Raw genomic sequence first — 14,600 nt, forward strand, 5'->3', positions numbered from 1 at the left:
AAAAAAAAAAAAAAAAATAGAGACAGGGTCTTGCTATGTTGCCTAAGCTGGTCTGAAACTCCTGGGCTCAAGTAATCTGCCTGCCTCAGCCTCCCACAGTGTTGGGATTACAGGTATGAGCCACTGTGCCTGGCCTATAATGCATTCATTTGTGGTATAATCTATACTTCTGTGGTCTGTAAATAAAAAGTTCTGCATTACTTACTATTCAATTTAAGGAATTTACCAGGTACAGGATTGTTTTCATATTTGTATCTAATGTGTTTATATAATAATTACAATTCTTGGGATTTACAAGTTGTTTTCCATCTAGATAACTAAAATCATTTACATATTTCACTCTAATGACACAGAGTATTTTAATAATGCAAAATGGTGAATCATGGAAATTTGATTGCTTTGAATGTTAGCTTATGCATTGCTAGTTTTGAAACAATAAATTAAAAATATGGAAGATACTTATATCTGTCTAATATATCTATATAACTATATATACAATTCCATGAAAAAAGATAAAGGACAAAAGAGATACTTTGCAGAAGAATAAAAGACTGGTAGAGATATTTAAATATTTCAACTTCTCTAATAGTGAAAATGCAAAGTAAAACAGATGCTTTTTTTTTTTACATACAGTTAGCACAGATCTAAAATCCATTAATATGAGACAGCCATTCGCACAGACCATTGAGTGAAGTTGCAAATTTGCAAAATACTTCCAGTAAGCGATTTGGCAGTACTGATCAAAAGCCTTACTGCTTTTATAATGCCCATAGGAATATCTTTTATGGAGAAAGCTAAAATTTAAACCAAGATGTCTATATTCAAAGGCATTTATTGCAACATTATTTATAAGGGCAAAAAATTGGTAACCACAGGAGAGTAATTAAGAAAATTGTCATATCCACGTGATGATATAAAAGTAGATATTAGAAGTGATAATATAGATATAAAATTTGAATAATATATACAAATGTTAATAGTGGTTATTACTTAATGGCAGGATTACACATATTTTTTTCTCCTTTAAACTTTTCAGTATTTTAAACTCCCTTATAAGGGAAATGAAACCCTGAAACCATGAAAACTTTTATTTTATTTTACATTTTATTTATTTATCTTTTTGAGATGGAGTTTTGCTCTTGTTGCCCAGGCTGGAGTGCAATGGTGTGATCTCGGCTCCCTGCAACCTCCGCCTCCCAGGTTCAAGTGATTCTCATGCCTCAGCCTCCTGAGTAGCTGGATTACAGGCATGCACCACCATGCCCGGCTAATTTTGTGATTTTGGTAGAGACGGGGTTTCTCCATGTTGGTCAGGCTGCTCTTGAACTCCCGACTTTGGGTGATCCGCCTGCCTTGGTCTCCCAAAATGCTGGGATTACAGGCATAAAAAAGCTATTTAATACACGTTTTACTTTCTCTCCTCTTTTTTTTTTTTTTTTTCTTTGAGACGGAGTCTCGCTCTGTCACCCAGGCTGGAGTGCAGTGGCCAGATCTCAGCTCACTGCAAGCTCTGCCTCCTTTAGGCCATTCTCCTGCCTCAGCCTCCTGAGTAGCTGGGACTATAGGCGCCCGCCACCTCACCCGGCTAGTTTTTTGTATTTTTTAAATAGAGACGGGGTTTCACTGTGTTAGCCAGGATGGTCTCAATCTCCTGACCTCGTGATCCGCCCGTCTCAGCCTCCCAAAGTGCTGGGATTATAGGCTTGAGCCACCGCGCCCGGCCTTTCTCCTCTTTCTTTACATCACTCTTTTCCTTACCTTTGTCTTTCTCCTTATCAACTTTTCTATCTTTTTGCTCTCTTCTTTTTCCTGCCCTTCTTTCTTGTCTCCATCCTGGTTGGCAATCCTGTTGATGAGGTTGTGCAGAGCGACCACAGAATGGATCAGTGAGGCCAAGTACACTACCACCATCTGGTCCTTGGTCCTCAGGTAAAAGGCCTTAACAGGCTCCTGCAGGCTCATGTCTGGCAGCAGGCTGAAGACGTCCTGCAGCTCGTAGATGATCTGGTGGTGGATGGGCAGCTTGCCTGTGGCTACTTCTCCCAGGTAGCTCCTGATATCCAGAAGCCTGGAGTTCAGTCCCTTCAAACCATGGACCTGATTTGTGATCCGCTGGGGCAGAGTGCCCACCGTCATGTCTTCGATGTCTCGTAACAAGTGTTCAACTCCAGCTTCCTCAACTTACTCTGCTCCAATTTCACTGGTCACGTGTTCAAATGTTTGCAAGGTTGGAGTTCCATCATCATGGACTTCTTCCACTGAAATGTACGCTTCTGTGGGCAACTCTAGGTCCTTTGGATTCACGTCAACAATGACCAATACCGAGTTAGGATAGTATCTTTTCATGAGTTCATTGATGGTAATGTCTTTCATGTGTATTTTAGGGCCTGTGTGGTACCAGCCAACTATTCTTTCTCTGGCATTGACTTTTCTTAAACATTCCATACATGTTTTCCAAATAATCATGGTCTAAAAACCACACAGAATTGTCTTTGTCATCTTCATCAAAAGGAACTGCAAAACTTTTCGATATATCAAGTACTTTCTTTTGTCGTGACCCCAAAAACACACCAACAACACGCTTCTGGTTTCCAGCCTTGCTGATTCGGTTGAAATGATCTACCACACTGAGCAGCACCAGGGGGATGGACCACCATCTTCTGCACTGCCAGCTCTGGCATCGAGATACACCCCGCCCAGGCCTGGCTCCCGGAGACCTGCAAACACCAGCAGCGGCAGCAATTCCCTGGGGCTCCATCAGGCCCAGGCTCTTCCTCTTCCCTCAGGTTTACATTTCATTTTGCAAAACAAAAAATCCAAATAACAGTGGCTTAGACAAACCAAAGTAATCTCTAGATCTCCTACTACAGTTACTTTAATTTTATGGAGCAAGAGTTTAAATTATACAGATTGGCCGGGCGTGGTGGCTCACGCCTGTAATCCCAGCACTTTGGGAGGCCAAGGCGATGGATCACCTGAGGTCGGGAGTTCGAGACCAGCCTGACCAACGTGGAGAAACCCCGTCTCTACTAAAAATACAAAAAATTAGCCGGGTATGGTGGCACATGCCTGTAATTCCAGCTACTGGGGAGGCTGAGGTAGGAGAACCACTTGAAGCTGAGAGGCAGAGGTTGCAGTAAGAGTGCCACTGCACTCCAGCCTGGGCAACAAGAGCAAAACTCTGTCTCAAAAAAAAAAAAAACATATATGTATATATATATATGTATACAGATTATCAGATTTAATCCTTCAAGATGTAGGTTAGTTCAAATTACATATGAATAATTATTATCTTTCTAATTAATAAAAGCTCATGTTTTCCTGTGAATTTTGTTGTAGAGAATAATTGAATTCACATTGTTCAATGTCATCTAGACTAATTCTTAAGTTTATATTTTGAAAATAAGCAGGTCCCTTTCAACATGGGAAGTATAGCACAATTATCTTCCCACACAGGAAAGAAAACAATTTTGTTTTAGGATCCTCTTTATACTACCATTATCAACAATGTCACCATTTGATTTTTTTTTTTTTTTTTTTTTTTTTGAGACGGAGTCTTGCTCTGTCACCCGGTCTGGAGTGCAGTGGCCGGATCTCAGCTCACTGCAAGCTCCGCCTCCCGGGTTCACGCTATTCTCCTACCTCAGCCTCCCGAGTAGCTGGGACTACAGGCGCCCACCACCTCGCCCGGCTAGTTTTTGTATTTTAGTAGAGACGGGGTTTCACCGTGTTAGCCAGGATGGTCTCGATCTCCTGACCTCGTGATCCGCCCGTCTCGGCCTCCCAAAGTGCTGGGATTACAGGCTTGAGCCACCGCGCCCGGCCTGTCACCATTTGATTTTTTAAAATTGAGGTAAGATGTCATTTGTTTTTGAAACAAACCTACTTTCATTTAAGTCATTTGTAGCTGTTAGGAAACAATATTTGCAATGGAAATAGTGTTTCAATGTCACTATCTTTTTATCAAAGATAAAACAAGGTTCTGTATATATTTTCCTATAATCACAGCACAGTGTTTTCTTTATTCCCTCTCTATCCCATAACATGATTTATATACCTTTTTTTTTTTCTCTCTTGAGACAGAGTCTCACTCTGTTGCCCAGGCTGCAGTGCAGTGGCAAGATCTCGGCTCACTGCAACCTCTGCCTCCTGGGTTCAAGCGATTCTTCTGCTTCAGCCTCCTGAGTAGCTGGGATTACAGGCGCCTACCACCATGCCTGGCTAATTTTTGTATTTTTAGTAGAGACGGGATTTCACCATGTTGGTCAGGCTGGTCTCGAACTCCTGACCTTGTGATCCGCCCACCTAGGCCTCCCACAGTGCTGGGATTACAGGTGTAAGCCATTGTGCCCAGTCACATTATTTATATACCTTTTAAGCCAGGTGACATAATCTGAGTCGAAATGTGGTTATTTGGTCTTATGACCTCCTACTATCTCATGCATTTTTGGAGGGTGGAGACTTATCTTTTTTTCTCACAAGTCCAGAATCTTTGTTGTAGTTAGAACTATTTGGGGTTACCCATCAGTTCCGTCCTCTGAGAAAATAACCCAAATCCCTCTCCCCAAAGGGCAAAGATGAGCTAAGAAAGTCATGTTTATACAGTAGGAGGCCCAATCTCCTGGCCATATCTCATTGGACTAATTGTGCTTACCTGATTCAAATTAGACTACTCAGTTTCACTCTCGGTAGCAAGAGATTTATATTCAGAAAAGTTAGTCTTCCAGGTTTCTTGACTGGAAGCTTTGTGCATAGGGTGGCCATATTCTACCACATGTGCAGAGAAAAGCACGAAAACTAATGTGCATTCATTTGGTGATTCAATGAACATTTATGGATTGTCTCTATGTGCTAGGTACACTGTAAGGTGCTGTCTGTGCAGTGGTGAATCTAACAGGTATCGTCTTCATTCTTTTGGAAACTATAGACATTTTTAAAAGATTACACCTGGGTTGTGTGCAGGTGGCTCACACCTGTAATCCCAGGACTTTGGGAGGCTGAGGTGGGTGGATCACTTGAGGTCAGGAGTTTGAGATCAGCCTGGCCAACATGGTGAAATCCCATCTCTACCAAAAATATAAAAAATTAGCTGGGCGTGGTGGCATGAGCCTATAATCCCAGCTACCCTGAAGGCTGAGGCAGGAGAATTGCTTGAACCTGGGAGGCGGAGGTTGCAGTGAGCTGAGATTGCACCGCTGCACTCCAGTCTGGATGACAGAGTGAGACTCCGTCTCAAATAGATAACTAAATAAATAGATTACACTCATTAATATTTGATGACAAATTTTGATAAATGCAATGAAGAAAAGAGAATCAGGGGATTTGAAAGGAAATAAAGGCTGGTTTGAGAATCAGTGAAGGCCTCTCTGAGGTACTGACATTTAAGCTAAGATGAAGAGCAAAGTGTCACAGCATTTCCAGTGGAGGAAACATTCCCTTAATATGCCTGCATATACCAGGTGTTCAATAAATGTACATTGAGTTGGAAGATTATTCTCTTTATGCAGTAACTAGACATAGAAGGAAAATTCATTGATTACCATAGGTGTTTGGCCATAAAACATTTATGAGACACTGCATTTTTTTAGACCACATAAGCCTGGAGCTACATTGCAACAGTGACAAGGATTTTTTTTTTTTTTTTGAGACGGAGTCTCACTCTGTTACCCAGGCTGGAGTGCAGTGGTGTGATATCGACTCACTGCAAGCTCCACCTCCGGGGTTCACGTCATTCTCCTGCTTCAGCCTCCTGAGTAGCTGGGACTACAGGCGCCCGCCACCATGCCCAGCTAATTTTTTGTATTTTTAATAGAGATGGGGTTTCACCGTGTTAGCCAGGATGGTCTCGATCTCCTGACCTCGTGATCTGCCCACCTCGGCCTCCCAAAGTGCTGGATTACAGGCATGAGCCACTGCACCTGGGCGACAAGAGAATATTTATCTGGCTTCATCCTTGAGGTTCCTGAATAGGCTCTGAATTCAGCAATTTCTTCCCAAATATTTGTAGAGGTCCCCAGAGTGAGTCACATGGGTGCTCTGTATATGATGGAACTACCCGATCATAGTACTCTGTCTCTGACTGAGCTACTAGGAAGGCTGAGGTGGGAGGATTGCTTGAGCTCAGGAGTTGGAGGCTGTGGTGAGCTATGATCACACCACTGCACTCCAGCCTAGGTGACAGAGCCAGGCTCTGCCTCTAAAAAAAGAAAAAAGAAAATTCTCAAAGGAAGTTCTTCACACTGTAAGATTAGGAATCACTCTCTTATACAAAGAGGAAGATGCTACATGAAGGGCAATTTATGGCCAGTGCTGTGCTTCATGCAGCATCACCTTCCCCTTCAATTTCGCATATTGCCATTGAACCAGATCTCTTTAAGGTGACTTACTTTTTCTTTTTTTTTCGAAATAGAGTCTCACTCTATTACCCAGGCTAGAGTGCAATGGCGCGATCTTGGTTCACTGCAACCTCCGCCTCCCGGGTTCAAGCGATTCTCCTGACTCAGTCTCCTGAGTGGCTGGGACCACAGGCGTCCACCACTACGCCTTCTAATTTTTGTATTTTTAGTAGAGACGGGGTTTCACCATATTGGCCAGGCTGGTCTTGAAGTCCTGACCTCATGATCCGCCTGCCTCAGCCTCCCAAAGGGCTGGGATTACAGGCGTGAGCCACTGTGCCTAGCCAGGATGACTTACTTTCTGGGAGGTTCCTTGGTTCTCAGGTAAGGAGGTTCCAAGTGAACCTTGCCTACCAGTCATCTAAACGTGACATATAGGCTTGAGTTCTAAGGTGAACACAGCTCAGGCTCAAACTGGTATCCCTTTCATGTTATATATGCATAACATAAATAATAAAACTCTATGTGCATATCTTAATATTTTTATTTGCATGTGTGTGTATATATAAATGAAAAATACATAAATGAAAATGATATATATATAAATGAAAAAAGTGACAATCAGCTTGTTCTTAAAAGTGGGAAGGGAGAGCTCATCCTATTTTCACTTAAGTAGAGGAAATATTTAAAGACATTTTTCATTTTCAGTTATATTTTTTCTGCTATAGTTATTTCCTCTGAGATGAGCTTGAGCTCATTACATTTTTTCCTTGATTTATCTTCTAGTTATTTATCTTCTGTTTTTCTTTTCATATTCATTTAGACACCATTTGTCAAATTCATTTCATATTCTTTCAGCAATGCAGTTTATGATTCCAAAAATTGCATATATTTATTATGCACATTGTGAAATGACTAAATCAAGCTAATTAACATAAGCATTGCTTCACATACTTACCAATTTTGTGATGAGAACACTTAAGATGCACTCTTTTAGCAATTTTCAAGAACACAATACATTGTCATTTACTACGGTCACCACGTTGTACAATAGATCTCTTGGACTTATTCCTCCCATCTAACTTAAATTTTGTATTGTTTGACCAATATCCTCCTCCTCCTGACGTTGGAGTGGGGTAGTTTATCTTTTTTTTTTTTTTTGACAGAGCCTTGCTCTGTTGCCCAGGCTAGAGTGCAGTGGCGCAATCTCGGCTCACTGCCACCTCTGCTTCCCGGGTTCAAGCGGTTCTCCTGCCTCAGCCTCCCGAGTAACTGGGATTACAAGAGTGTGCCGCCACGCCTGGCTAATTTTTTGAATTTTTAGTAGAGACTGGGTTCCACCGTGTTAGACCGGATGGTCTCGATCTCCTGACCCCCTGATCCGCCCGTCTTGGGCTCCCAAAGTGCTGGGATTACAGGCGTGAGCCACTGCGCCCGGTTAGTTTATTTATCTTTAATGTATTCACTGACTGGTTAAATACCTGCAATTGCATGCTTGGTTTTGCATCCTTGATTCTCAGTACTAATGATCTGGATTATAGGTCATTCCTTAGTTATAAACATGTTCAAATATGCTTTTCAAAACTAAACATTCTTAAAAACATTCTGTACCCTTTATTTTCCTTAGCATGATTTGTCTTTGAGACAAGGAAGAGCTGTTGGTGTTTACGTCCAGTGGGATAAGTTTTAAAAAGAACCATTTAAAGAATTTGACTTGGGTTTTGATATATCAGAGTGAGGAAATTTTCACCTGAGACTCATTCAACTCTGATGTCTGTCCACATAACGGATCACCCCTTCTTGAGCATCCTCCAGCCGCCCCATTTTCTGTGCCCTTATTCTTTCGCCACGGCCCCTGACGTGATCATAAGTGACTCTGCGGGATGCGGGAGGGCTGCAGCATTTAAACTGCAGTCGGGTTATTCCGGAAGCTTCGACCTGGGACCCACCAAGGGGCCAGGAAGCTCTGGTGCGAGTCTGGCCGCTGCTAGGCAAGCAGGAGCGTCGCCATGGCAACGGAGCCGCACACACGCCGCCGCCGATGGGCGGAGAAATGCCCGCGCGGAAGTCTCCGCCCCCAGCCTGGGGCACCGGTGGTCGCCGCCGCCGGGAACGTCGCCATGGCAACGGCACCGCAGGCTGAAGGGGTGGAGTAGGGGGCGGGGAAATGCGAGAGCGAAAGTCCCCGCCCCCGGGCTGCTGGGCTGTGGCCACGCAGCGGCCCGCAAGGATTTGAAACCGTTTGGCCCGGGCGGCGTCGGCGGCGGCGGCCGCCGAGCGGAAAGCTTGCGTGTGGTGGCGCCAGGTTCTCATTTTTTCCGAATTTCCTTCCCCCGCCCTTCCCACCAGGTTCTCGAGTGGAATTTTGCGCCAGTGGCCGCCGCCCCGCCCTTGCGGGCCCGTTCGGGGAGGGGCGTCGCCCTTAGGCCCTGGGCCCGTTCTCCGGGCCTGGGTGGCGCGCGCCCAGGGGGTCCCAGCGCTGTCCGCTGTGGTGTCCCTGGTAGGCAGAGCGCAGTCCAGGCCGGGACGGCTTGGGAGAGTTCTGAGTAAAGTTTGATCAGCCGGTTTGATCGGTCTGACATGGTCAAGGAGTCTGACCCAAGGGTTTGCGACTGGGAGAGGAAATCTGTGTCCTGGACAAGGTAGGAGCGCGGCCTGGGCCTGGGCCTTGGCGGGCCGAGGAAGGGACTGCCAGGAACGGCACCGCTGGAGTTTTCAGTTCCGTCCCAGAAAAGAGTCTCAGAACAATCAGCTGGATTTGCGGGGACAGAACCAGGGCGCTGGTTGGTTTGCAGAAAGTCATAGGCCGCTTGGAGAGGCCCTAGCCCAGCACCGCCGCATGTAGGATGCTACCCTGTGTTTCTGAGTTAATTATTTTTAAGTGTTCAAGAGAACGACATAAGTAAATGTGAACAACTTTTCTAATCATTGCACGGCTATTTTTATTTGTCTTTAATATTTTAAGATGAGTCAAAATAAGAGAGAAGAGGCACATTAAATTCCATGAGCCTCTCCAAAGTGGTCAGGCTGCAGCTTAGTGGAATGCATGGTATTAATAATTTGTGCAGTTTTCAGGCCCAGCTGTCACTGTCCCCTAAGAACCTACGTCAGTGATTTCACCTCACGTAAGTCTTAGCTTCCTCCTCTGTGAAATAACCATGGAAATGGTGCGGAAATGGTAGGGCCGGGCCAGAGAATACACTGAGATTTGTTTCTAAAGCACACACCCAGCTACGGGCAGAGTCAGGGAAGGCTCCTGTCAAAACATCCACACGTGAAAGCCAGAGAAAACGTGCACCTGTAAACCTTTTTTATTTGTCGACATTTCCGGTTTTCTTTTTTTTTTTTTTGAGACGGAGTCTAGCTCTGTCGCCCGGGCTGGAGTGCAGGGGCCGGATCTCAGCTCACTGCAAGCTCTGCCTCCCGGGTTTACGCCATTCTCCTGCCTCAGCCTCCAGTGTAGCTGGGACTACAGGCGCCCGCCACCTCGCCCGGCTAGTTTTTTTGTATTTTTTAGTAGAGACGGGTTTCACCGTGTTAGCCAGGATGGTCTTGATCTCCTGACCTCATGATCCGCCCGTCTCGGCCTCCCAAAGTGCTGGGATTACAGGCTTGAGCCACTGCTCCCGGCCTTCCGGTTTTCTTTAATAACCCACAATATATTTAAAATATGATTTGATTGACCAAAATGGATTTTACACAACTTCCAAGAACGTTTGTTTTGTTTGGCAAGGAGTGTGATATGAATGAAGTGTATTCTTTCCTTGGCAGTTGTGACTCCTTTTTTTCCCCAGACCTTTTAATACTTGTGGCTTGGTTATGTTTGCTGACTCTAGGGTAGGTAAGCACCTGAGAAGGTCTTAGCCCATTTTGTAGCTGTCCAAAAAGAAACTTAAGTTTAAAAAGAGACAACATGGGTGAGTTTAATAAAAGACATGATCCAAATATAGATTGTAGCTATAAGCAAGAGTCACCCAATTTACTTCTTTTTTACCTTTGAAATTATTTATTTCTTTGAGACAGTCTTACTCTGTGGCCCAGGCTGGAGTGCAATGGTGTGATCTCAGCTCACTGCAGTGTCCGTCACCTTGGTTACCTTTGAAATAATTTATATAACTGATAGGCACACTATAATTACTCTAAGCCTAAGCCAAAGATGTTGCTTTACTTAATTTTCAATTCTAGTAATTTAAATTTTCAATTCTGATAAATGGTGTGAAACTTTTGATAAGTTGGAACTAAGTAGATATAATTTGTGAATATGATGTAATTTGTTTTAAAATTTCTGTTTATTTTTCATTTTCAATTTTTTTTTTTTTTGAGATGGAACTTTGCTCTTGTCACCCAGGCTGGAGTGCAGTGGCATGATCTCAGCTCACTGCAACCTCTGCCTCTCGGGTTCAAGGGATTCTCCTGCCTCAGCCTCCTGAGTAGCTGGGATTACAGGTGCCTGCCACCATGCCCGGCTAGTTTTTGTATTTTTAATTGGCCAGGCTTGTCTCGAACTCCCGACCTCAGGTTACCCTCCCGCCTTGGCCTCCCAAAGTGATGGGATTACAGGTGTGAACCACTGCACCTGGCCCATTTTCAATTTTTTTTGAGACAGGGTCTCACTTTATTGCTTGGGCTGGAGTGCAATGGCATGATCTCGGCTCATTGCAGCCTTGACCTCTTGGGCTCAAGTGATCCTCCCACCTCAGCTTCCCGAGTAGCTGGGACTACAGATGCATGCCACTATGCCTGGCTAATTTTTGTATTTTTTGTAGAGACAGGGTCTCACTATGTTGCCCAGGCTGGTCTTGAACTCCTGGGCTCAAATGATCCACTCACCTTGGCCTCCCAAAGTGTTTGGATTATAGGTGTGAGCCACCACACCTGGCCAATAAGATGTAATTTGTATAGCAAGAATTCCTTGAAGGTTTGAAATGTTAGTTTTTTTGTTTCTTTTTCCATTTCTTTATTTTTTTTTTGGAGAATAATTAAGGGACAAGAAGAAGCAGATTTTTAGTTTTTACCAAATGTTACTTTGATTCTTTATCTTTTTTTAAAATGTATACTTCAATATTGCATGTCAATATAGCAATAACAATTGCCTTTCTGCTTTTCAAAATACTTTTTTTTTTTTTTTGCTGTGTCACCCAGGCTGGATTGCAGTGGCACCATCTCAGCTCACTGCAAACTCCGCCTCCCGGGTTCAAGTGATTCTCCTGCCTCAGCCTACCAAGTAGCTGGGAATACAGGCGTGTGCTACTTTGGCCAGCTAATTTGTTTGGTAATTTTAGTAGAGACGGAGTTTCACCATGTTGGCCAGGCTGGCCTTGAACTCCTGACTTCAAGTTATCTGCCTGCCTCAGCTTCCCAAAGTGCTGGGATTACAGATGTGAGCCACCGCACCCGGCCTTCAAAATACTTTTTAATTAGTTGGAGATACTGCTCACTTATACGTAAATGGTCAGATGTAATGGATCTGCGAGCTAGAGGTTTCAGAATTTTAATCTGAGCTTTGTGCTTGATTTCATGATTTTGAGTTAGTCATTTAATGGTTAAATTTTAGTTTCCTCTAATGTTAAACACTAACATTTCCTGCCCATGTCAAAGGATTTATTGAGAATTAGTGATTATGAGGAATCTTTTCTATTTAACTTTAGCTATAGATGTTCTCAGGCAAATGTTTGAGTACATGGGCAGTATATACTCTTTCAGCCCTGGAGTACATCTAGGCCAGAGCTGTGCTTTAAAACTCTGGGTTTATGAGTTTCCTTGGGTTTGTTCATCCATTTGAATTGTTGCTTTTCAACATTATGATCTCACATCCAGCACTGGTATCATAGCCTTCTGTTACCAAGTACATAACTGATGGAGTATGTTGTACAGATGTAAAACAAAACCAACCAACCAAACAAAAAATGATGAGTACCTGGTAATAAGCTAGGTACTTACTAAGATGTGTAAATCGTGGTCCCTGCCTTCCAGGAGCTTCTCACAGATAAGATATGTAAATAATAATACACAGATGTGTAAAAAAAAAATAACAAAATGGTAAATGCTGTACACCGATGTGAACAGTTTACACTGAGAACAGAGCAACAGCCAGTCTAGGGTAAGGGGGGCCAGCTTCACTCAGGTGACATTTGAGCTGCATTTACCTGACTCCAGGTAAAGGGAATAGCCTATGAAAAGGAGGTGGGATCAGATAATGGCTTGGGGGTTTGATCATGGTGAGGAGTTCATTGTGGCAAGAGGGAAGTGGGCATTGGTGTAGTTAGGCAGAGTAAGTGTGTGTGTGTGTGTGTATGTGTGTGTGTGTGTGTTATGAGAGACAGGCCTAAATGCAAAGGTACTTTTATGCCTAACTTTGGGTTTGGATAGTATTCTGTTTTAGGCAGTCACGAGAAATTTTTAAACAGGAAGCGATAGGCTTAGCTTTGTCATTAGGAAACTCATTCTGGAGCAGGTGAGGAAAATGGACTCAAGTAGAGAAAACTGACAGATGATGAGGCTGCCGCAGTTCAAGGAAGTGGTGTGCAGGCCTTTATCTGAGACTGTGGCAGTGAGAATAGGGAAGCAGGCAGATTTTGAGACATTTCTCAGCATTTATTGATGTATTGGTTTATGGGGGTTTAGAGGATGGGAACATTGAAACTTCTAGCTTGGGAGATGAAGTAGATGATGATGTCATCAAGCAGAGTACAATGTAGAACAGATTTATGGAGAAAAACATGAAGGATTTTTTCTTGAACATATCAATCTAAGTAATAAACAGGACATTAGTGAATAGGTCCAGGAGCTATTGTAAATGAGTCTGGAGTTGCAAAGAGAAGCTGGAGTTTGGAATACAATTTAAGGGTGAATGGCATGAAATGAATATTTGAAGTGATGGTACTGAATGCAATCACTAAGCGACAGTGTGGAGTCAGATTGAAAGGAGACTAAGGAAAGAGCACTGGAGAGTCCATATTGACTGGAGAAGCCAGAGCCATTGAGAGATCGAGAAGGAATGATATGAGGCAGTAGGGGAGCCAGGAGTGAATGGAACCACTGAAGTCAAAGAGGAGTTTCTAGGAGTATGGAGTTGTCAGTAGTGGAAGATGCTGTGGAGATGTCAAATAGGGTGCAAACTGAAGACAGCCCTTGGGATTTGGCAATTAGTGGATCACTGGCAAACTTTGAAAGATTTTTACTACCATGATTGGGATAGAAGAGGTGATATACAGGGGGTGAGATCTGGATAGAAGTTGATGAAGTGAAGAAAGTAAGTGGATTTGGTGAGTGGAATGCTAGAATGAGGGGAGATTTTTAAACAGGAAGCGATAGGCTTAGCTTTGTCATTAGGAAACTCATTCTGGAGCAGGTGAGGAAAATGGACTCAAGTAGAGAAAACTGACAGTAGGGAGACAGATGATGAGGCTGCCGTAGTTCAAGGAAGTGGTGGGCAGTCCTTTATCTGAGATCGTGGTAGTGAGAATAGGGAAGTAGGCAGATTTTGAGGTATTTCTCAGCTGCCATCAGAGGGGAAGGAGTCAGTGGAGATGGATAATTTTACATAGAGAATAGGCAATTGACAGAGGATAGGTAGAGGGAGAGTTATTGCGTCTGATACAGGAGCAGAGGTGGAAGAGTGTTTTCTCTGAGAGGTAAGTTGAGAGGTGGGAGGAATAACATCTTGGGGTGGTACCACCTGACTATTATTTTTTCCAGAAGCGGGATGTATGATTTTTAAATTGAGAGTTAGGAGAGGCTGGAGTTATTTAAGGGGCTGTAAGATATTTGGGAAAAGTTTTAAAGCTGCTTTGTGGAGTAGGAAAGAGCAAGACTCCTGAGGGTTCAGGTAATGTTGGAAGCCATCTGACTACAAGGCAGTGCCATTTTTCTCCAGCAACCCTGTAGAGCATGAAGGAAGGCGTCAAGGGATTGCAGCCTTGCCAAGTAGAAAGGAAAGATCTAGTGGAATAAGAAGACAGTATTTAAGAAGACAAGAGGCGGCTGGGCGCGGTGGCTCATGCCTGTAATCCCATCACTTTGGGAGGCCGAGGCAGACAGATCGCGAGGTCAGGAAATCAAGACCAGCCTGGCTAACACAGTGAAACCGCGTCTCTACTAAAAATCCAAAAAATTAGCTGGGCGTAGTGGCACGCACCTGTAGCCCCAGCTACTCGGGAGACTGAGGCAGGAGAATCCCTTGAACCCGGGAGGTGGAGGTTGTAGTGAGCCGAGATTGTGCCACTGCACTTCAGCCTGGGTGACAGAGTGAGACTCCATCTCAAA

The 14,600-nt window shown here is 43.8% G+C and overlaps 1 protein-coding gene and 1 pseudogene across 1 annotated transcript in view; one reads left to right on the forward strand and one right to left on the reverse strand.

Moving 5' to 3' along the window:
- Positions 1-8,293, reverse strand: part of LOC108517738 (26S proteasome non-ATPase regulatory subunit 7 pseudogene) — an 11,225-nt pseudogene extending 2,932 nt beyond the window's left edge.
- A 486-nt stretch (positions 8,294-8,779) lies between these two features.
- The window catches only part of CEP112 (centrosomal protein 112), a 567,381-nt gene continuing 561,560 nt past the window's right edge, over positions 8,780-14,600 (forward strand). The window contains exon 1 of the mRNA XM_017855828.1: positions 8,780-8,977. The gene's annotated coding sequence lies outside the window, so the exon portion shown is untranslated. The remainder of the gene's footprint in view (positions 8,978-14,600) is intronic.

This window comes from Rhinopithecus bieti, unplaced genomic scaffold (assembly GCF_001698545.2).
Source record: "Rhinopithecus bieti isolate Rb0 unplaced genomic scaffold, ASM169854v2 scaffold_39870, whole genome shotgun sequence".
NCBI lineage: Eukaryota > Metazoa > Chordata > Mammalia > Primates > Cercopithecidae > Rhinopithecus > Rhinopithecus bieti.